We start from the raw sequence: 24,108 nt of genomic DNA on the forward strand, positions 1-24,108 counted from the left end.
ACCACTACCTATTTTTCACTTTGCAAAGATAAATGGAAGAAATATATTTTAAATATCAAAATATAAAATTTGAAAGGAATAAACATTACTAATTAATTTGAAAAAACAAAGCAAAAAACCCAAATTGTATAGAAATTGTACCATGTAACATCTTTATCACTGCATCAAAATCTCTAAGTTTTAATTGTATATTTTCTTTTGCTTAAAACAATGTATAGCCTTAATGAAATATGAATATTATAAAGACAGATTTGATCTATTAAAACAAGAAAATTATAGGGTTCATGAAAATTTGAATAATTATGTAAAGTTATGAAAATTATTCTTTTCAAAGAGATTGTGCTTTAATTTTAAATTATGGGCATATATGTTTTGAGTGGAAATGTGCACATGAATGCACTACCTGTGGAGGTCAGCAGAGGGTGCTGGTCAGATCCTGCAGGGCAGAAGTAGAAGCTGTCTCACATGTGATCTAAGCCCAAACTGGGTTCCTCTGGAGAGCTGTGTGTGTTCTTATCCATTCTCTCCAACCCCTAGATGTCATGTTTCACAAAATTATTAAAGGGTGAAGTTTTACAGGCAAAAGTCAGAGATTTGAATGCCTTACTTTCACCAAAAGCAAAGGCATACAGAATAAAGGCAAATAATAGAAACAAAATATTAATCTCAGAAAGTTAGCATGCCCATATGCAAATATAAATAAATACCTAGTGAGTGAAACCATAGCAGCAGTAGTTGTGATTACTTTAGGGACTGAGAGGCAGCACAGATTAAAATAATCTCATGATAGCTTTAAAAGGGGTGAGGCACTTGGGATAACAACATTTTAGAGTCTTCCAATCACTCGGGATGATGACTTTTTTTTTCAAGACAGGGTTTCTCTGTGTTGCTTTGGAGCCTGTCCTGGAACTAGCTCTTGTAGACCAGGCTAGAATTGAATTTACAGGGATCTGCCTGCCTCTGCTTTCCGGGTGCTGGGATTAAAGGCGTGCGCCACCACCACCTGGCCGGGATGATGATTTTTAAAATCAAGTTGCTCAATTAACCGTTCACCACATAACCAGGAGGTAGTGGTGCACACCTTTAATCCTAGCACTCAGTAGGCAGAGGCAGGTGGGTCTCTGTCAGTTCAATTCTAGCCTGGTCTACAAGAGCTAGTTCCAAGACAGGCTCCAAAGCAACACAGAGAAACCCTGTCTCAAAAAAACAAGGAAGAAAAAATTCACCACAGTATCTAGAGTATATTAAATGGAAAGCAACATAAAAAAAAAATATCCACAAGAAGAAAGAATATATATCAAACAAAGATGACTCTAATAAAGTTAAATATACATGTGCTTTGGATCACACAACTCTGCCCTAGGAAGTATGGATACAGCCATAAGCAAACAGTAGCAGCTTCTACCACAATGCTTTGAATATCTGTGCAGATGCTAGAATTAAGTGGGCAAATACATTATCCATAAAGAGATATACAGGTTACAAAGTGAACTGGAAAAGAAATGTTAACAGTGACACTTGCTGTACAATGGTAACTTTGTAGCCTATTTAGGAAGCAAAGGACCAAACATTTTTTTAAGGTACTTTCTAAACTGGGTGGTGGTGGTGCATGCCTTTAATCCCAGCATTCAGTAGGCAGAGACAGGGGAATCTCTGTGAGTCTGAGGCCATCCTGGTCTACAAAAGCTAGTTACAGGACAGGCACTAAAGCTGTAGAGAAACCCTGTCTTGTAAAACAAAAACAAACAAAAGTGCTTTCCAGCTTCCAAATACTAGAAACTACTGAAAATAGTGCCAACAGACTTCAAGGAGCTTTGGCTTCATAAAACACCTTGAGGCTGAAAGAAGAGGCTCAGTCACTAAAAGAATGTACTACTTTTGCAGAGGACCCAAGTTTAGCTTCCTGTACCCACAGGGCAGCTCACAACTGCCTACAGCTCCAGCTCCAAAGAGTCCAGTGCCCTCTTCTGGCCTCTGTGGGCCCTGTACTCACAGACATACACACACATACAGACATACACACAGAGAGACAACTATAATTAAAACCTATAAAATCTTCATCTTCAAAATAAAACACTAATTTCTTTTAAAAAACAATTTGAAGCAAAGAAGGTTTCTGTTAGATCTGTTGTGTAAGGCACATAATGGTCTGAGAGTCTGTTTCTTATACTTTATTGCATATATTGAACATATCAGACGTAAAAATAGCATTGAAAAGAAAGTCCTTTTCTTGTCTAATTTGCATAAGTTAGATAAATGTTTTTAAACAGGCTACATTGGACAGTTTGCTACTCAAAGACTACTTAGCCAACACATATAAATCTACAGCAAATGGCATCCTTTTAAAAGTAATTTTGCTAAAGACAATGTATCTTCCTCGATGATACTCCATTTTTGCAACACAGTTTCAAATGCATTTTGTACTTTGTTGAAGTATCCTGTTACCCTGGATGTAAAGGTTCATATTGGTTGTCAGTTTGAAAAAATCTACATCCCCCAGGAGACAAGACTCTGAGGGGTATGCATGGGAGTTTTCTATGTTGAGTTCACTGAGGTCTGTCATGTTCCCATTCTATGGGTTAAGATCCTGGACTGAATGAGGAGGAAAAGGTGACCTGAGAAACATCATTAATAACACTCTGACTCATTATTGAGAGTGCAATGTGGCCAGGTGGGCTTCCACTCCTGCTATTATGCCTTGCTCACTGGATGTCCACTCCTGTTCCACACCTTCCTCAGTGGACATCCACTCCTGTAAAGGAGGCCACTAAAAAGAAATCTCTCACTAGCTCAGAATTGACTATAATAAAGGGTTATTTAATTAGTGGTGGACACAGAGATCACAATCCTCTGCACAAATGAGGAACAGGAACCAAATCATGCCACCAGACAAGGGGCCTGACACGTGCTTTACATTGGCAAATATAGTATAAGAGGCCACGCCCAAGTGGGTGAGTAACTTAAAGGCTACTAGCTGTAGGAATTCCCACAGCACCTCCCCATTTTGCATAAATAAGAAAGTTTTAAGCCTAATATAAAATTATATACAATAAAAACAAATACCAGGTATAAAAATTAGAATTACAACCAGCATAAACAATATCAAACAAGAAACGTGATAAATGTTTAAATAATTATCTTATCCTAATGAGTTTAACTTTTGTATAATAATAACTGGGCCAAGTCATGAGAGGAAAGTAACTACAATTATGTAGTCTTCAACCCCATCAAAGACCCAAGAAATGAAATATTACTTGAGTAAGCAGGAAGTGCAATCAAGCAACTTCCAAAATGCACAACAAATGACAGAGACAACTGGCTACCTGGGCAATTGTTACATGGGGAGAGGCTGCTTGTTTGTCCAGGCCACCGGGCTAGCTTACACCCAAAATAACCACACAGAAACTGTATTAATTAAAACACTGCTTGGCCATTAGCTCTAACTTCTTATTGGCTAATGTTCTTCTGTTCATGTGTAGCTTTCATTGGTTAATGAATAAAGACAATGCCTTGGCCTTTTGATAGAGCAGAACTTAGGTAGGCAGAGAAAACAGAACTAAATGCTGGGAGGAAGAAAATAGAGTCATCAGAGAAGCCATGAATCCTCCACCAGAGATGGTCACTGGTTAGAATCTCTGGTAAGCTACTGCCACATGGCAATACACAGAGGAATAGAGATGGGTTAAACTGAGATGTAAGAGTTAGCCAATAAAAAGTTAGAGCTAATGGGGCAGGCAGTGTTTTAGTTAATACAGTTTCTGTGTGGTTATTTTGGGGCTAAGCAAGCCGGACAGCTGGGACGAACAAACAGGCCCTCCTCCCACGGGCAATCACCCAAAGTCTCATTTGCAATGTTGGAGCAACCAACTTTGACTAAGGCCTAGAGTAACTGATAGACCACTTTCAGAGGCAGGAAATTTTCCAAAACTGTCTTACCCTGTCTTGACAAGATTTGACAGTCTTTTTTTCTTGTATCCTGCTTATCCTGTCCAGACATGGTGCATTTTGTCAGTGGTCAATGCATGGGTAGTCCCTTGCCCAAAGGCCAGTTTTGCTAAGAAGAAAACAAGCTCCAAGTGTAGTGCATTTGATGCTCAACATCCTCTTGGGAATAGATTGGTGTTGCCAGGAGTAATTGTGTCTCACGTCAACAGAACACTAAGTTATTTAAGTGCCATATTCTACAGCACTTTGAAGTGGTTGAAGATTACCTATATGCAGAATACAATCTCTATGTATCTAAAGAGCATGATTAGTCTAACTATATGTATGACAAGCATGGATGACAATTAATCTATAATTCTTAATACCTATATAACTTAAAGACTAAGATGTCAAATTAGAATATTAAACAATCTTTAAACAACTGTGCAACAAATGAGGACAATGACCTCAAAATGTAAACATTTTATAAGTATCTTGTTTAGATGTAGAAATGTATATTGCAATATGATAAATATATCCTAAAATTGTATCAATACACAAAATATTTTAAGCAGAGGTAGAAGCCTGCATGCATACAATATGACAAAATAACTTTGCCTAGGTATACAAATATTGTAGACAAAAATAGGAACACATTTGATATCTATACAAATTTAAATTGCATACAAATAATATCTCACAAATATTCACTTCATTATTTACTATTATTATTGGTGTGAGTAAACTCACACTAATCTATTATCCCATTCAATTTCCTTTTTTTTTAAAAAAGATCCCTGAGTTTACCTAATTTTCCCCTAAACCCCAACCTTATAACAATTATAATCAACCCCTAAAGGATGTCCCTAACCCTGAGGACAAACTTTGTTGGGAGAGGGGATGTCATCTTCTAGAATTACTCAGCTGACATGGGGGCAATGTTCTTTCTATGGGATCCTGTGAAAGTAAAATGATGGTTAAGTTCTAAGATTACTGTCTAGTATAATTGCAAATAGTCTCTGAGTATTTGGTAGGGTTTTTCTGAGGTTCCTATGTGGAGTTCTAACTAGAACATTGTAAAAATGTGTACCATTTCAGCTAACCAAGTTGGAACCATCTTGAAAAGCTGGTACACAAAAGAGGTCTTATAGTAGTGCTATCAGCATCATGACATCATATCAACCAGGTGGAGTTGTTGATGTGGGGCCCCGTTTTCTTAGAGACATATGCTGGACCATTATCTGTCTTTATTTGTGAAGGTATACCCATGATGGCCATACCTTCTAATAAATGTGTGATTACTGAAACAGCCCTTTCTGAGCTCAAAGCAGTTGCCCACTGAAAACCTGAGTGTCAATAGTGTGATGTACATATTTTAATTTTCCAAATTCTGTAAAGTGGAACACATAGATAAGCCAGATTTCATTCCTGTAAGTACCCTTTGAGTTAGTCCCTGCAGGTAGTGGTATTTGGTTATAGAAAGAACATGTAGGACATTTCTTTATAATCTCCTTAGCTTGTTCCTATGTAATAGAAAACTTTCTTTAAAACTTTACTATTATTGACATGATGTTTCCTATGGAATTCTGAGGCCTTCAACACACTTCCAATGAGTAACCATTCAATTGCTGCATTACCTTGTGCTAGATAACCTGGCAGATACATATGGGTTCAGATGTTGTTATGCATATGGAACAAAGCCTATTCCTGATTATATCTTGAAACTGTATGAATAATGAAGTCAATTCTGCTTCATCTAGTATAAATTCAGTGGTTACAATATGCAAAAAAATTCTTTCTGCATATTGTGAATCAGTAACTATATTAAGAGGTTCTTTAAAATCCCTAATCACCATGAGAATAGCATATAATTCTACCTTTTGGGCAGAATTATAAGGGCTTTGTTCCACCTTACTTAAATCTTCTGATTTGTAACCTGCCTTTTCTGATTTATTTGCTCCAGTTATTGGTGTGTCCTGTACAATGCAGGAAAGGATTCAAGTAGTTCTCTTTATAAGGTTCATTCTATCATTTTTAGAATAATTGCTATTAATCTCTCCTAAAAAATTAGCACAAGCTCTTTGCCAAGGTTCATTGTCTTCCCGTCATCTTTTACTTTCATTAGTAGTAAAACATACTATAATCACTGCTGGGTCTATATCTGCTAGTTGATGAAGTCTCAGTTTTCTTGTTACAATTAATTTGAAGACTTTTTCCAATTAAGTTTTTAATTTTTTAAGTGGTTTATGTGGTAAAAAGCTCCATTCTAAGATAATACCTTCCCTTTGCATTAAAATTTCTGTAGGAGAAATTCTAGAAGGAAATATGACTAGAATGCAATTAAAATTTAGATTCACCCTATCCACATGTGCCTCCTTAATTTTTCTTCAACAACAATCAATTCCTTTTCTGCTTCAGCTGTTAATTCTTTGGGACTATTTAAGTCTTTGTTACCATCTAAGGTTTTGTTTAAATGAACTATTAAATCAGGTGTTAGCCAAACAGCTGGTTGTAGATTAGAAATGTCTCCGAACAATATTTGAAAGTTATTGAGAGTCTGCAATCAGTCTCTCCTAATTTGTGCCTTTTTTGTTCTAATTTTCTGTAAACCTATTCTATAACCTAGGTAATTGACAGAATCTCCTCTCTGTATTTCTTCAGGAGCAATGTAATTGTAATCCCCATTGTGGCAAAACTTTCTTTACTTCTTCAAACATTCTTTCTAAAGTGTGTATGCTTGAATCGGATAACAAATGTCATCCACATAATGGTAAATTATAGATTTAGAAAATATTTTACATATTATTTCCAATGGCTGACTTACAAAGTATTGGTTTAGGGTGAGGCTATTGAGCATTTTTTGTGGAAGGACGATCCATTGGCATCTCCTAGTAGATTGAGAATTATAAGTATGCACCATGAAGGCAAATTTTTCTCTGTCCTTTTCTTGTAAAGGTATAGTAAAGAAATAATCTTTCAAATCGATAACTATAAGAGGCCATCCTTTTGGTAATAGAGAAGGCAGAGGAATTCCAGATTGTAGAGAGCCCATCGGTTGAATTGCCTTATTGATAGCTCTTAGATCTGTAACCATTTTCCATTCAACAGATTTCTTTTTAACAACAAATACAGAAGAATTCCAAGGGCTGGTTGATTCTTCAATATGGTTAGCATCTAGTTGCTCCTGTACTAGCTGTTCTAAAGCCTGCAGTTTGTTGTCTGTTAACAGCCACTTTTTAAACCATATTGGTTTCTCAGTTAACCATTTTAAAGGTAGGGCTGTTGGTACCTCTAAAGGTTTCCTAGTTGCTTTGTGTTCTTGTATATCCTGAATGGCTGGTGACTTTTGTGTATAGTACCTTATAGTATCCTTCCCAGAATTACAAGTTTCTAGGACTGCAGGAATGTTAATCTGGGCATTCATTGCTGCAGCAGGTCACAACCCCATAAATTCACTGCAATATTAGCCACATACAGCCTTAGCTTTCCTTTCTGTCCTTCTACCCTTATGCATTCAACCCATCTCATGCTTTGTTTCACTTGAGATATGGTTTCAATTCCTAGTAATTGAACATCTGCCTCTTAAAGAGGCCAATTTTGGATGCCAAGATTCTAGAGTAAGGATACTCACATCTACACCCATGTCTATCAAACCCACAATTACAATGCCATTTATACACATTCTTAGCTTTGGTCTTTGATCATTTATAGAAGTTTGACAGAATATACATTTTCTATTTCCTATGGAAATTTTGATTTTTCCTCCATGCTTATTCCATCATCAAGAAAAGTATGGTCTTTTATAAAAGGCTCTAGATTTTTTAATTTTGCTGGTGAGACATGTTCTTCAGAGTGACTGGGAATGACTGGATCACTTTTGGCTTTGGGGCCTGTGAGAGGCCCCCAAGGAGTTTCCCAATGGTATTGGGTTGCTTTGTCTGTCTGTTGTTGATCTGTATCCTTTGGTCTAATGTTGGCCTTTGTCACACCTTCTACATATACCTGAAGGCTGAGTCCTCCTAATCTTGCCATTCCCAGAGGAGGTATTCGTCCTAGAAATTTCTTGTCTGCAATCCCTTCTCAGATGTCCTATTTTATCACAATTAAAACATTTGTCATTTTAATGTCTCCTCATTCCTTTGGAAATTGCTTTTCCTGTTCTCCTACTCAAGATTCAGTACTATAGTCAAATATCTCAATGTTCATTGTATGCAGAATCCATTCATCCATTGGTGCTGATCTAACCTTTAAAGCCCAAATATCTTTTTGAATTTTAAGTTGGCATCTTTAAAAGCCAGAGATTTAATAAGTACTCATCTAGCATCTGGGTCTGTTACTCCTATTTGTACAGCCTTAGTTAGTCTTTGTAAAAAGTCACTAAGGGTTCTCTCTGGCCTTGTTTAACCCTGGTATATGATTCAATTCATTTCCTAGTTCTTGAATCCTGTCTCAAGCATTTAAGGCATAGGGAGAAGATTTGTTCATTCTAAAAAACTTGAGCCTGTGGGTCATCATAAGTACCCTCACCGAGAATTTGATCTTGGGAAGTCTGAAGTCCTTTTAACTTTCCCTTTTGTTCTAAAAGTTTAGCCTCTTTTCTGAAAGAGCATTTAAACATCAGTTGAGGCCCATTATCCAGGATTGCTGAAACTAACTGAAGCCAGTCATGTGGCTTTAATGCTAGAAACCCATCTACCTAACAAATGTGGAATGCTAGCCATAAGTTATTACAGCTTGCTTAATTTCTTTTAGATCATTCATTTGTATAGGTATCCATCTACCTTCTTTGGATCCTTTTGGGCCTTTAGAACTTAATGCTTTGTCAGAGGAGATTACAGGGTAGGAAGCTAAAATCCTGGGTAAGTCATCTCTGACAACTACTGGTGATGTTGAATCCTATCCTTGTGCCTCCCTTCCCTGTTCATCAACTCCAATAATTTCCTCAATCATTTCTAATCTGTTTACTACTGTCTTTTGTAAAGCCTGAATCTTCTGGCCTGTATATATTTCTAGTGATTTCATTGAGGCACCTAGCCTCTGGTCCTCATACTGCATATGTGATTCCAAGGTCTGAAGTTTTTCCTTTAAAGATAACATCTCATCCTTGGACATTATTTGGATAGTGTGTAGATTGCCTTCCTGGAAAAATAGTCTATCTGCTAACCTATCATAAGTTTTTAACAAATTTTGATTGTCAAATTTAACAGCATGTGTTCTTTCAGATAACTTCTCAGTACCCTTAGATATGGATTCAATTATGTCTGTCAAATTAATGTTACCCTTTTCAATACTATTATTTTTTCAGATAACTTTTGATTTTTGATGGTATTAATCCTGTCAGCTAACTGTTCATTAGTATTCTGTAAAGACTCTATCATTTCTAAAAGTTCCTCATTCTTAGCTCTGTTATCAAACCATTTTCTTAAGGATAAAATATAAAGAAAAAAACTGAGTCCCAATATCCAATTAATGGATGTATCATAATAACCATATAAGCCTTGCAGAATACAATCCATAGTATTAGCAAAATGTTACTAAAATTTGCCATGATGATATTATCTGCCAATATGATTTATCAACTACCTGTTGTGGGGTCTGGTAAATTGTTTTAGGTGTAATAATCTTTATTTTCCAGCAGGTGTCATGGTTGTAGAGTTGCGACTAGTGGCACAACCTGGTGCCATGAACAGTCCTGAGCTGCTTTGGATTTTTCGCCTTGGTGCTGGTTAAATACTGAGAAATATGCTTTGCTTGACAAATTAAAAGCAATTTAATCAGGTCTGTACAGGGAGAAAGAAGCCTAGAACTCAGGAGCTGGGAACAAAACCTGGAAGCTGCACAAGTCACCATGAGGCAGGGAATGCAGCAGTGGTGGTGGGGTGCGAGCCTGGGACATTTCCAAGTTGCTCTACAGCTTCACTGTGGTGGAGGTTTTACATAGAAACACTTAGGTAAAAGCAAGTCAGGTAGGCGGGGGTGGGAGACTTTCTGGGCTGTGGACTGATCAGTCCTTTAAGATGATCTACCTGGTAGGTGTGGACTTCAGATCCATGTGGGATGCCAGATGAAGAAGGACACTAAAAAGAAATCCCGCACTAGGTCAGAATTGAGTATAATAAAGGGTTATTTATTTGGGGGAGACACACAGATCAAAATCCTCTGCACAAATGGAGAACAGAAACCGAATTATGCCTTTGGAAGAGAGGCCGGACATATGCTTTACATTAGCATATATAGTATAAGAGGCCGTGTTCAAGTGGGCGTGTAACTTAAAGGTTACTGGTTATAGGAATTCCTACAGCACCTCTGCTTCCATGAGCCTTGCTTTCTGGACATCCACTCCTCCTACCACACCTCTCTCCTGCTTCCACGCCCTCCTCCCTGGACATTCATTCCTGCTACTATGCCTTCCCCAACATGCTATACTATGTCTCCTGGAATGATCAGACAATAAACTCTTCTTGCCTTAAGTGGCTTCTCAGAGGTATTTTGACACTTCAAGAAAAGAAACAGCTAATAGAGAAATATGACTTTTTTTCATTTAAATCTTGCTTATGATGTCACGAGCACCTATACCTTCTCTTGGTATTTCTTGAGTATGTGTTGTGGTCAGGATCTGCCCAGGATTTAACACTCTCTGCTCAGCATGACATGCTCCCTACCCTGGGAGAACTTTACTGTCTAGAATTTTCTAAATAATCCCACATGGTTGTGAATTTAGAATTCACCATAAAAAGGCAACCTAGAACTTCTAGACAGGGAGAGTTCAGTCTTTGGGGAAAGAAAAGCATTTTAATGTGCAAAGCAGAACACAGACCAAAAGTCCCATTAATAAAAAACAAAATGTCAGGGAATGGATGGATTATAATAGCAGAGCTATGGAGGTGCCTCAGCTGGTGAAGGGTTTACTTTGCAAGCATTGAAGTTCTGAATTAGAATTAACAGGACTCATGTAACAAGGCCAGGCATATTGATGCATGCTTGAAATCCCAGCAAGGATCAGATGGAAGGCAGAGAGAGACAGATCCCTGAAGATTGCTGACCAGTGACCCTTACCAACTGGCCAAAGTTCTAGGCTCTCTGTTTTATCTGCTGTCCTCTACATGCAAATGCACATAGGCATATATGCAAACCTACACACATACACCAATATGTACACACACACACACACACACACACACACACACAATATTCCAAGAGTAGAATGACAACAGAAGAAAGTTGCAAAGGAATTCACATTCAGAAAGTCATCTAGAGAAAGAAACAGAGAAACAAGATGCAGAGAAGGGAAAGACACACAGAGGGAAAGACACACAGAGGGAAAGACACACAGTCATGTGGAGAGACAGCAAAGAGTAACTAAGGGACAGACAGAAAGCCACATGTAGAGGATGTTTCCAAGACCATCCCTGAAAGAAATATACCAATAAGAATGAGGAAGACCAAGGCACAAGCTGACCCATGCTTTCTAATATGCCTCACTGAGAGGGCAAGCATACAGTTCAGCCATCACAAATGCCACTCATTGGTCCTACAGCTAATGCTTTGATTAGAAGTAAGGATGCTAACTTCAGTGACATATGAGAGCTACAGAGGACAAATTTCCAACATTCTCTTAAGACAGTCCATTAAAACTTTATCTCTCTATTTTGGTCATGGGGAACCTGAGAGTCAGTCATGATTGAGCATTCTTGGTAATGAGTCAGACCCATTTGAACTCAGTGTCTGGGAGCCTGCCACAAAACGAGATGGAAGTAATGAATGCTTCAGCAGGCCTCAAATATTGTAATTCATCATGTGTTTATCCTACAAAGAAATCTGTAATAAAATCCAAGAGTATGGGAGATAAGTGCACTAGCATGTCCAAGGCAATGATGGAGAGCTTGAGTTGGATCTCCACATAGCCTGGGGCTTAAATGGAGGCTCAGCAGCTCACCAGGGCTACAGGCTGAGCCTCCCTCTCTCAATCTCATTGTCCTCAACCATTAACTATGGCTAATAACACATACTTTGACAGGTGGTTTGGTGGAAACAAATTGTATTGGGCAGATAAGATGTGTGACCCTGCAGAGATGGCATAAGTCCACCCTCCATAGCCTCCTAAAAGCAGCAGCTGGTCTGTGGGCCTGCAATGATGGTGAGGATTTTCAGCCATGGTATTCTCAGCTTAATGCTGAGGCAGCCACCTAGTCCCCCAGAGATACTTCTCCAGAGAAGGCCTCCCTGACCCATAGAGTCCATCTGCTCTGTCTACGATGGGCTTGCCACTTTATTTTATATTTGATCTTGGCTCATGCTACCTCCCTATCATCTCTAAATGCCAGGCACATGGCACCTAGAGTGGAGGCTGGCAAAATGGTCACCCAGAAAGAGTGTTTTGAAAGAAAGTACTGGATGGTAGTTTTCAGAATGATAAAGGGACCATCATCATTAACAACGATCATATAAAATCCTGCGTGCATCTGTTCCCACAGTAGGAACACACCAGGCAGTGGAAATTTGATGGTATTTGAATTGAGTTTCAGCTTAGTGGTTTATCCTGCTCTCTAAGATGAATATCTCAAATTCCATCCAGGCTGTGTTTATCTCACTGAAAGCAGTCTTATTTCCTTAATAAAAAGAGCCAGGCAGGAAGAAACAGGGCACATAGCCTTGAATTTGAGAAAAATGGAAGAAGCTGTGGACATTCTCATTCACCCAGACTCTGGGCATCTGCATCCCTACAGCAGAAACCTATCTCTTGTGTCACAGTGGTATTTCTGAAAACGATGTGGTGATTAACTGTTGCTACAGCAACTGGGAGAGAGAATGGGGCACAGCTACACAGCGAAAGCAGAAGTCTTTGATTGTGACCACAGATTACACAGGAGTAAATAACAGCCATGAATCACCTGAGCAGAATAAGGACATAGCTTCCTCCCCACCCACCCTCTACATTCTAGTTTTCTGAATGTATAAAGTGGGGAGTGAACGCAAATATTAAATATGAGACAGTGACACTAAAAAAAATCTCTCTATGCTAAATGAAAACACTCAGATATCAGCAAGTGAAATCTATGTGACTGAGGCTCTCAATCCTGGATTCCCAAGAGAATTACCGAGAATATTTGTGACAACTAACCCATGCTTGGAGTATACCCCAAGAATTTCTGACCCTTCCCTCTAAGATGAAATAAGGGTTAAGGATGATTATCTCAGTCACTTTATGATAAACTACTAATTAGTAACAATGGACTCATTAGCCAATAAATATTTCATGGGTTGATAAGAGATTTCTGTATTAAGTTTTTATTTAAACAACAAGAGTAAGCAGGCCTTCTCCTCACTCATCAAGATAAAGAGTTTTAAGGTACGCATTTCCCCTGGGAGTTCTATTATGAATCAATGAGTATATAGAAGTTGAGAGAGCATTGGGGTGGCCATATTAGGGACCCACATAGCACATATTTGTGATGTTGTGCTCCCTATGTCCAACAAGCCAGCACTTTAGGAAACTGAGCCTGTGTTGTATCTCAAAGCCCCACTCATCTGAAAGCTCTTCTATTCCAGCTCTTGGAAGGTGAGGGGAGTCTCCCCCAGATCTTCGCAGCATTGGGATGATCAATTGTGAAATGAAAGAGGCCAGATGGCTCTGCCATCCTGGGGACAGCTGGTATACCATCCCATCTTCATCTGACTCCACCTACCTCATACCTCATTGCTGTATGGTGCTAGCAGTTCCTCTTGGACCTTTGACAATGCCAGGACCAAAAAGGCCTGAAATTCCATAAGGGAAGAGAAATCAGTCTGAATCCATCTTCCAACTACATTCTCAGAGCTCCAGGGCAATGTTGATTTGCATCAAACAATCCTCTATCAATTTCTGAAGTGGATTAATAAACAATCTTATGATTTGCAAATAAATTTGCCTTTCTATAGAGTCTAAGAGGAATCTAAGATGTTCTGTGGAAGAAAACTGTGTTCTTTGGGACACATCACAAGATCCTGCTTCATCCTTAGGTTCTGTTTCATTATGTTACAGTGGTCTTTCCAGCTCTCTAGTGAAGGAAACATAGTATCTTTCCTGTTTCCAAACTAGCTTTCTCGGATTGGATCTTACACCTGTGAAGACAAGGCTGTTTTTTTTTTTTGTTGTTGTTGTTGTTCAATGCTAACGTTTCCTAGCTCCTATTTGAGGGTTGCCACAGTTGAAGCAAATAAGACATTGCAGATCTCAAGTAAGATTTCCCCCAAACCTCCCTAGTTAAGTCCTCATGTAGTCAACTAGTCGTAAATGCTTCTGTAGGGTTTGTAATCATCAAAATGCAATAGCTGTATCTTATCAAAGATAGCTCCATGAAGCTACCAATGAAAAACAAAGTGTAGGTTACTATCTCACCAGAACTAAATTCTTTATCTTTAATACATACAAACCATACTTTAAGGAAATAATCAATTTCCAAAAGAGGAGAATATATTTGAAACAGCTGTTATTCTCAGATATTCACAGGAAAGCCAAGAGCTGTTGAATCTATGTAGAACTAAGGGTTCAAAAATCAGCAATAAGACTTTTCATTTTAGCCCAGCAGGGCCACCCAAGTGACATTTCCGGGGAACAGAATCAACTTCCAGTAAATTAGCAAACACACACCACAAATGGAAATATTCTATTGAATATTTATAAGAAATAAAAAATTGAAGGTATATTGAAGAAAAGAATTCTCATTGTTGAAATGTCTTATGTTTCAAGCTAATCATTTAAACTGAAAAGCAGGATGTCAGGATGGAAACATAATCAACATTTTATGAGGAACTGGGAGGTGGTGTTTGTTAATACAAAAAGGAAAACGGAAACACTTCCCCAGTTCACTTTGTTTACTTCACCTTCCAGAGACAGAAGGCTTAAGTGTGTTTATTGGCATGGTGGAGAAAGGGCTTGGAGCCAGAAACCTTATTGTAACTCATGATCTTGTGGCCTTCATTTTCTTCCTTCTTGTTAGCATGAGGAACAGGACCAGATTTAATGTCTTCCGCATGTGTGTGTGATTGTATGCTCAGCCTCCTTCTCAAACAGACAGGGTCAGCAGTCTGAGGGAGGTGAAGCTTCTAGAAATCCTATCTAAGAGATGATAGGAAACATGGCAGAGTCTAAATTCGCTTTGAAATTCTGATGAGAGGTGCCCCAAACCATAATTTGGAAGGGTCTAGTGTGCTCCAGGGTCACCATAGTAGGTCAACTTGTGCTCTAGCTTCTACTTTTTTTAATCATGGACATCTTTGACCACAGAGTTTGACATTCCAATTAGGACCTAAAACATACTCCAATTATGTATTCTAAAAACATGTGACTTTGTATTTGTCAGCTTTGTGTGCATATATGAAATATTTGAAGAAGCCAAATTTATAGGAAGAAAACATTTACTTCTTTGCTTTAGATGCTTAACGTTTGAACTGCAGAGCTCAGAATCTGTGCCATTCCGTGGCTGCATGCACACTTCGTGATGTGGATAATGATGGGAGCAGATGCCAGGAGCCTGGGAGTACATGTAGAATAAGGGGAGAGGGCAGGAAGAAGAGGAAGAAAGAAAAAGATGGGGGCAGGAGGAGGAAGAGAGAAGATGGGGCAGGAAGAGGAAGGGAGGAGATGGGGCAGGAAGAGGAAGAGGTGTTACATTTTGTTTTTAAAGCAATCTTTTCAGAAGACTCACAATTCAAAGTTTCCTCTCAATAGCACCAGCAGACCAAACGAGCCATCACAGAGGATCTTTGAAAAATACCAGCTGTGGCCGGGCGGTGGCGGCACACGCCTGAATCCCAGCACTTGGGAGGCAGAGACAGGCGGATCTCTGTGAGTTCGAGGCCAGCCTGGTCTACCAAGGGAGTTCCAGGACAGGCTCCAAAGCTACAGAGAAACCCTGTCTCGAAAAACCAAAAAAAAAAAAAAAAAAAAAAACCAGCTGTGTTTGTAGCACAGAGCTGTGTTTGCTCCATTTTCTGTGTCCCCCGAGCTCCCACTGATCAGATTCCAAAGCCCACATCTCGTCAATACTTGTCAAATTCCATCTTTGGCTCACCCTGGTCATTCACCTGTCATTTCTACCTCCTCATTACAACCATCTAAATGAGGGCAGTGCACATTTATCTAATTTCCCAGGCTCATGTTTGCTTGGCCTTTGAACATTTTTTATATTTATTTATTACGTCATGTATATGTATTTTGTAATTCTATTGTGTATATGCCTGCATGTATGTCTGTGAGACATGTGTATGCTTGGAGTCAGAGGAGGTCAGAAGAGGGTACCAGATTCCCTAGAACCAGAGTCACGAAAGATTGTGAGCAGTCATGTGGGTGCTGGGAATTGGACCTGGTTCCTTGTAAATGCTCCAAGCATTCTTAACCTCAGAGCCCTCTCTCTAGCCACAGTCTATCTTTTCAATTCATCCTTCAGTGTGGTTCAAATGCACATTCCTGGCTCATAGCTCTCATCTTCTTATTCAGGTTTACGAAAATATGCAGTTGATTCATTGATTCTGCAAGGGTGTCAGAGTTTCTCCCAGAACAGAAAAGCTCTCCAAAATTTGAATCTATTTAGCACTGCAAACTCCTTTTATTCTATTTTTTCCATATCCTATGACTGGGCCATACAACAATATCCCCATATCCTCATGTCTTTTCTTTGACTTGTCCCATTATTTTCACTACTGAATTTCTCTTCATCTTCACTGACTCAAAGTAAATGCTGCTTGGTGGTGGTGGTGCACACATTTAATCCCAGAGAGGCAGACAGATCTCTGTGAGTTCAAGGCCAGCCTGGTCTACAGAATAAGTTCCAGGAGAGCCAAGACTGTTTTTACAGAGAACTCTGTCTCAGGAAAAAAAAAAAACAAGAATAGAAGTCGAAACACATAATCATATTTTCCTAAGAGAACTACTTTAATTTTTGTGTACTCTACTTATATATGCTTTTTCATAAAAATGGTCCATTTTATAGACTTTTAAATTTTCATTAGCAGCCCATTTGCTATATAATCCTGATAGTTTTCATTTTTTTAAAAAAATATAGCTTATTTTTGCAACAAAAATCAATGTGATATATCCTTAAAATATTATTTGACCTTTAAAAGGAATGGAAACTGATACATGCCACAACATGAATAATCTCCAAAATATGATATGTGTGAAAATCTGTACACTCAAAGGCATATTTTATGATTTCAAATATATGGAATACCCAAAGTAGGAAAAACCAAAAGGGCAAAAATCACATTAGTGGTTGCTAGAGGCCTGGAAGAGAGTAGGACTGAGCTCTCAGTAGGTGTGGCCTTCCTGTGGAGAGGGAGGAAAATGTTTGAAAGGATAGGCCATGTTTGCCCAGCTCTGGGCCTGTCTGAATGCCACTGCGCTGAGATGGTTTTCATTTTTAATAGTTGTGCAATTTTACACCACAGATGTGCCATAATTCACTAAAATACTTTTTCTATGAGTGGTTACTCTCACTTTCTATTTTTCAGCTGTTACAAACTGTTGCAATTAATAGTCCCAGATATATTAGTTTCTATTTTTATTATCTTTGGTTAGCTTTCAAAAAGTAGAATTACTGGGATAAAGGTATAAACATTTTATAGTTTTGGAGGTATATTGACAAACTATTTCTTTAAAAATATTATTACAATTTTTGTTGCCATTTATACCAAGTATATTCTTTTTGTAACTTCAAACTTACTGGCTCAAAACAGAATAAAACCATGCTTCAATATCATATTTTAGTAAATTTATTTTCATATTTTAGTAAATGCAATTTTGTTATACTTTCAGCACTATATTTTATGTAAATTGCATTTTTACTAGCAAAATATATAAATTTCAAAGGGCCATTGGCCACATCAATCTTGTTTTTTACTCTATAGTACTCAGCACTACATACTACTTAGTGTGTATTTGTGCTATGGGTAAACATTTACTTACTACTCAAGATTTTAATATTCTTGACTAGTCTATATGAGCTTTTACCACTAGTAGCATGCTGTGGGACAATGGTCTGTACCCTGTTACTTGTATTTTAAATAAACGCTGATTGGCCAGTAGCCAGGCAGGAAGTAGAGGCAGGGCAATGAGAATTCTGGGAAGAAGGAAGTTTCAGTCTGCAGTGGTCATCCAGACACAGAGAAAGTAAGATGTGACTGTCTCGCCAAAAAAGTACCAAGTCACATGACTAACACAGACACGAATTATGGGCTAATATAAGTTATAAAAGTTAATAAGAAGTTTGAGATAATAGGCCACTCAGTTTATAATTAATGCAGACCTCTGTGTGAGTCTTTGAGACTTAATGGCTGTGGGACTGGGTAGAACAGAAACCTCAGTCTACAGTAGCATTAGTTTTTGTCATTATTACAGCAAACATTGCCTTTTAATTTTAATATTACTTTAGAAAACAAAAAACATGTAACCAAAACTATTGATTATTTTTAAATTTTTTTAACTACCCCATACACTAAAAGCTGCATTAACAAATAGGCAGTATAGCCTTTCAAGTGTTCACTGACTGTGTTATCTTGTAATCATTTGAGCTTTCTTTGGGAACATTTTTATTATCTGTTCAAGGACTGTCCTCAATGCTGCTCCAGGGTCCTGCTTGGTTGTGTGGCTGCTGAGTCCACAGCCACTGGGCCTCAGAAGCAAGGGCTTTGATTTGCAGCCCCTGAGCCTCAGCTTTCCTTCTAACCATGCCTATACATATTTTTCTCCTAGGCAGGAGGGATTTAAATTAACACAGTCAATACTCTGAGATTCAGGATTAAGTCACCATCACTGTTATGTTGGCCATAAGGCTTCCCATCAGCTTTAATGACAGAGCTCCTGCATGGGCTGGATGCTGGGAGCCTAATACTTTAGTGTGACTATTTGAATATAGGGATGTTTGGACATAGATATTTTTTATATGGCCTAGAAAAACAAGTCATTAAATTTTAGGTATATTTCCATCATTAAGAAAAATTGTTCGACTGATACTTCATCCCATCTCCTAGCTTCGCTCAACCCATCTGCCACCTCATTGATCATGTGTGACCTCATCTGGGAGCAGAGCAAAATAAAAATAAAGATGAGGTTTTCAAAAACATCTTTGTAAGGTTCGTCATGGACTTAGCCATTGAATTTCTGTTTTGTTTTCCATTATGGAACAATTTTAGTATCATAACTCACGAGTGTTGGTTCGAGTGCTCCAGAGAAGCAAAAGCTATAGGAAATAGAGACAGATTGATCCATAGACAGATGATAGGTAGATAAATTTCCAGAAAGAAATGCACCATGGGAGTTGGCTCTTGATATTATGGAAGCCAGGAAGTCCCACACAGGCTGGCGGTAACCTGGGAATCAGAGAATCTGCAGAGAAGCTATGGGATGTTCCTTCCTTCCTTCCTTCCTTCCTTCCTTCCTTCCTTCCTTCCTTCCTTTCTTTTTTCTTTCTTTCCTTCTGCAATCACTTCCAACAGGCCTTCTTGTACTACAGGATGGTTTTTAGTAGGCTGGTTGATCCCTGGACAGACTGATGAGCAGGGGTTTGAATGACTCTGCCCTCTTCTTCCAGAAGGCCCTTCCCTGAGACATCCCCAGCACACTGTTCTGTCTGCTTCACTGGCTCAGTCTCCTCAGCACACAAACCATCCTCTAGAATACCTGCTTCTCTACCACACCTACTCCGTGGTGACCTGAGCTGCTGCCACACAAGCAGTGAACAGGCGCTCTGACGCAGTGTCTTGTCTATTCCCAGCTGAATTTTCCGTTTCCCCACTCGCACTTCCTTTTCCTCTACTACTACTTCCGTGAGGCATGTGAGTCCATTGTGCCATGTCTTGCTTTCTGACCTTCCAGGACAGCTGTGTTGCAGTCCCCTGTACCAGAACATGTTTAGCTTTCCTATGAAAATGGCCTGGTCATTTCTTCATCTATGATTTTAGCCCTCTCCTGTTTTCCTGCTTCTCAGAGGACATCAAAGCCCCAGTCAAGTCCCATCTTCCTCCATCTGGTCCCTTAACCAAATGTTACTTTGAAGTCATTTTTTATAATGCTGATTTTTATCTTCAATTTTACTGCAAAGCCGAAGGAAGCAAGAGCCCGGCTGTTTCACATCCAAGGTTTCCCATGCCCCGTCGAAGCACATATGCTTTCATAAAGAATAACAGCTTCAGTAATGAATACATTAATTTTATCCCATCCTGCTTCCCTGCTCCTTCTCTCTCATCCTGGGTACTCCCCTGCCTCAGTCACATGGAATGACTAATTCCTTCTGCATCTTAGTTGATATCGTTTGTCCCAGGGAGAGAGAAGTACCCAGACAGCACAGAAAGGACAGCAGCCTCTTTTCCACTTCTGTGCTAGCTCATCTTCAAGGGCAGCTGCACCTCATCTCTCCTGCCAGCCTCCCAGGCTCAGTCACTGTCGATGGTGTCTGTCTGTCTGCTACTCACCGTTAAGCTCTCTGTGTTACCCGATGCTGTCCTCTTGTTCTCTGAAGATAGCTGGCAGTGGTAACCACAGGGAAAAGACTTTGTGGGATTGTTGCTGCTGAGCTTGGGTTTGCCTGTCCTTGGTGTTTCATTTTCTTTTGTTTACAGTAGTTTGCCTGGATTCTTTCCTATAGCTCCACACTATTTCCTCGGGCCAAGAATCTCAAGAACATAAGAATAGGAGTGGGCCTTAGCTCATGGATAGGGAAAGGCAGCTGACCCTTGGGGGAAAAGAAAACTAGGATTGCTGTGACATGTTTCCCAAATTGGCGAAACAGTTCTCTGTTAAACAGTGAAGATACTCACCCAGTCTTGTAGGTTACCAGGAGTCCTAAACTGCAAACAATGACAGCTCAGGTATTTGTGTCCTCTTGTTTGTGCATCAGACATCCAATACTTTGCTTACTGTGGCTCTTCTTAAACACCAGAACTCTCACTGGGCTATGACTGGTGGCATTGCTAGTAAATTATTGATCATAATGACCTGGGCATACCAGCACCCACCTGGAATCCCAGCACTCAACTGAAGAGACAAGTTCAAGGTTAGGCTATGTAATGAGTTTCAGACTAGCCTGAGCTGCATAGTGAGAACCTATTCCAAAATGTCTATGTATGTATGCACCTACATATGGATGTATCTGCCTATTGATATACAGATATATGGTCATTTTTCCTTCGTGCTATGTACACACTCCACTCAGGCAAGGAAAGGCGGAGGCCTTCAAAGCTTAGAAAAATTTTCTGCAACCTTTTTCCATGACATACAAGTTCATTAATATCTTCTAAACTTGAGAGAACAGTGCTCTTTGCTTCATCAAAACGAGACAATGTCTTCACAATTAAAAATAACAAACATAAAAGCTATGTTATGCTATGATAAAACATTGTGAACAGAAGTGACTTCTGCAACAGCCTATTTTGGCTGGTGGTTTCAGAGAGAAATGAGTTCACCAGGGTAGCAAGTGGCCCCTGGCACAGAGGGAGGGAGAGGAAGCTGAGAGCTTACATCTTCAAATGCAAGGGCGAAGCAGAAAGAGCGAACAAGACAGACAATGTAGGTGAGGCTTTCAACTCTCAAAGCCTGCCTGCAGTGACACACTTCCTCTGGCAAGGCTGCACTTCCTGAACCGCTCGAAACAGAGCCACCAACTAGGGACCAAATATTCAAATACCAGAGCTTGTAGGGAGGGTGTTCTCAATAAAACTACCATATCAAGTAAAACAAACTGGGACACAGAGTTGAAATAATAGATTCATCCACCTTTGTTCTCAAATGACATGCGGGATCCAAGGGAAGCGGCAGTCCTGAATCACACCCCTGTGCATGAGATGGTTGTGCGGTCTTGAACTGTTTATTATGGGATAGCAAGTAGGGAGGTTTAAAGTCAGGAGATCAAAACAAACCAGACCCCAGGTAGAGAGTACCAACTACAAAGATTACCTTGAATGAAGATCGCACATCCCCAATCTTTATGCGCACCAAACTTTCCCTCAAAACAGAAAGCCTTCATCTTCTTGATAATTCGTGCTTTCAAAAATCTCTTAAGGGCGCTGTGGATATTGCTCTGTGGCTAAAGTGCTTACCACACAAGCTTGGGGACCACTGTTCAGATCCTCAGACTCCCGGAATGTCAGGTGAGAGGACATGCACCTGTAATTCCATCCTTGGAAGGTGGCCTGGGCTGGTGGGGAGACAAAGCAACCCAAATGCAAGCTGGTTAGGGAGACTAACTACACTGCTGATTTCTGAGCTCCATTGAGAGATCCTGTGTGTGTGTGGGGGGGGGGGGGGCTGGTGTACTGAAGATGACTCATGGCATCAACCTCCAGGCTCCACATGTACAAACACAGAGATACATGAGAACCTACCACGTGTATGCCCCAAAGGTTTGCACATATGTGTATACCCCCTACACAACATATACATGAAAAAAAGGAAGTAAACCTTTTATATCAACCATTTATATGAAGGTTATCTAGCTCTTCCTGAATCTTGCTATATGCTAAGCATCTCAGAGTCGATTATAAAGACCTCTACAGCATTTTCATGTCATTTTGTTTACTAAATACACTGTAGTATAAGCTGGCTGAATCATCAACCTTCTTTGGAAAGAGGGAAAGTGAGAGCCAGGGTTTTTGAGCAACAAAAACACCAGGAAAAAAAAAAGAACCTGGGAATCGGCAAAGCCCAACCACACATCTGCACCCCTGTTTCTTTCTGATTTTACTGAACGGCCTTTTATTTCTAGGGAGGTGCTGAAGTGGTTCAACCTAGCCTACCTCACCAACGCGAACTCGTCATGAAGATTCTGACACATTCCCCTTCTCAGAGCAATGGTGTCTTCCTTCGCTGAATGAGTTTCTTTAGGAATTAACATTTATATCCTCCCCACAAGACACTCCAGGGTGCGTATTACAGACAAGCAATGATATGCCTTGGCAGTTAATGGCACTCAGTCAAAACTACCAGGGCTTGTCATTATTAGGTCATAATACCCACCCTGGAGTGCCTTCCAGTTTAATTGTTCCCTCTTCCATTCCAGAAACCGGCAAAAGACATATTTTGCTAATGTCCCTGCTTTGTTAATGAGTTCAGAATGGATGAACACATGTGTTCCTTCTCCTTTGCCTAGCAAAAGTGTATTCAGAAATGAATGCAGGTTGCTCAATCCCTAACTCCAGCTTGCATATTTTACTACGATGAGTTTGCCATGTCCGATGCATGGGAAGCGAAGATTTAGTATGCAGAGTCTGTCTAAATAGTCAGACAATGAAAACTCAGGAGCCGCCCACTCTGCCAGTGTCCTGAGCATTTATCTCCTCGCAGCATCTGTTTTTCTGCTAAAATTCCCATTAATAGAGTTATGCTTTAGTCTGGATTAGAGTTCACAATAGACGGTTCCCAATCTGATGCAGACAGAGTTAGTGAAAACCTGAATCAGGGTGTAAGCCTAGGTGGTTTTCTTTCCTCAACTCCATTCCGGATACTCTCAAGGAATGGAAAACTCAGTCATTCTTCTACCCTCAAGCCACAGCTTCCTGACAACAGCAGTTTAAAAACAAAGGAAAGACTGAGAAATTACGGGGAAGGCAAGATGGGCACATGGCTGACCAGGAATGGAAAGGATCTGAGTTCCTCCCTGTAAGGAACCAGCTGCTGAGCAAAGGAAACACATCACTAGGAGTTATCCTGGCACAATCGCTCTTGGAGAGTGCAGAGTGAAGAGGAACTGGATTCGGTTGAGGTTGCACAATCTTTAATTTCACTTGAATTCAGAACAATTAACAATAAATAACAATGAATTTTTTCTTGCCATTTTGAACCATCCACAAGCTTGGTGAATCCTTTCAAATATTAAAATCCAAAGTCAATTTTTATCCAAGTTCCTCTGAACAGAGCAAGAAGGGAAATCCTCAATTCATCCTAGGAGACCCACAATAGCTTGCTACTAAAATCAGACAAAACTGGGCTGGAGAGGTGGTTGAGAGCCTCACATCCTCAGAGCTCCTGTGGAGGACCAGAGTTCGGTTCCCAGTACCCATAGCTGTCTGAGACTCCAGCTCCAGAGTATCTGGTGCCCCCTTCAGGTCTCTGGAGCCACCCAAACTCAAATGCACATACACACAATTAAAAAATAAATGTTTAAGATCAAGCATTGCTGGGAGTTACAGGCAACACACTCCATCTGATAATGA

Source organism: Microtus pennsylvanicus, chromosome 1 (genome assembly GCF_037038515.1).
Source record: "Microtus pennsylvanicus isolate mMicPen1 chromosome 1, mMicPen1.hap1, whole genome shotgun sequence".
Lineage (NCBI taxonomy): Eukaryota > Metazoa > Chordata > Mammalia > Rodentia > Cricetidae > Microtus > Microtus pennsylvanicus.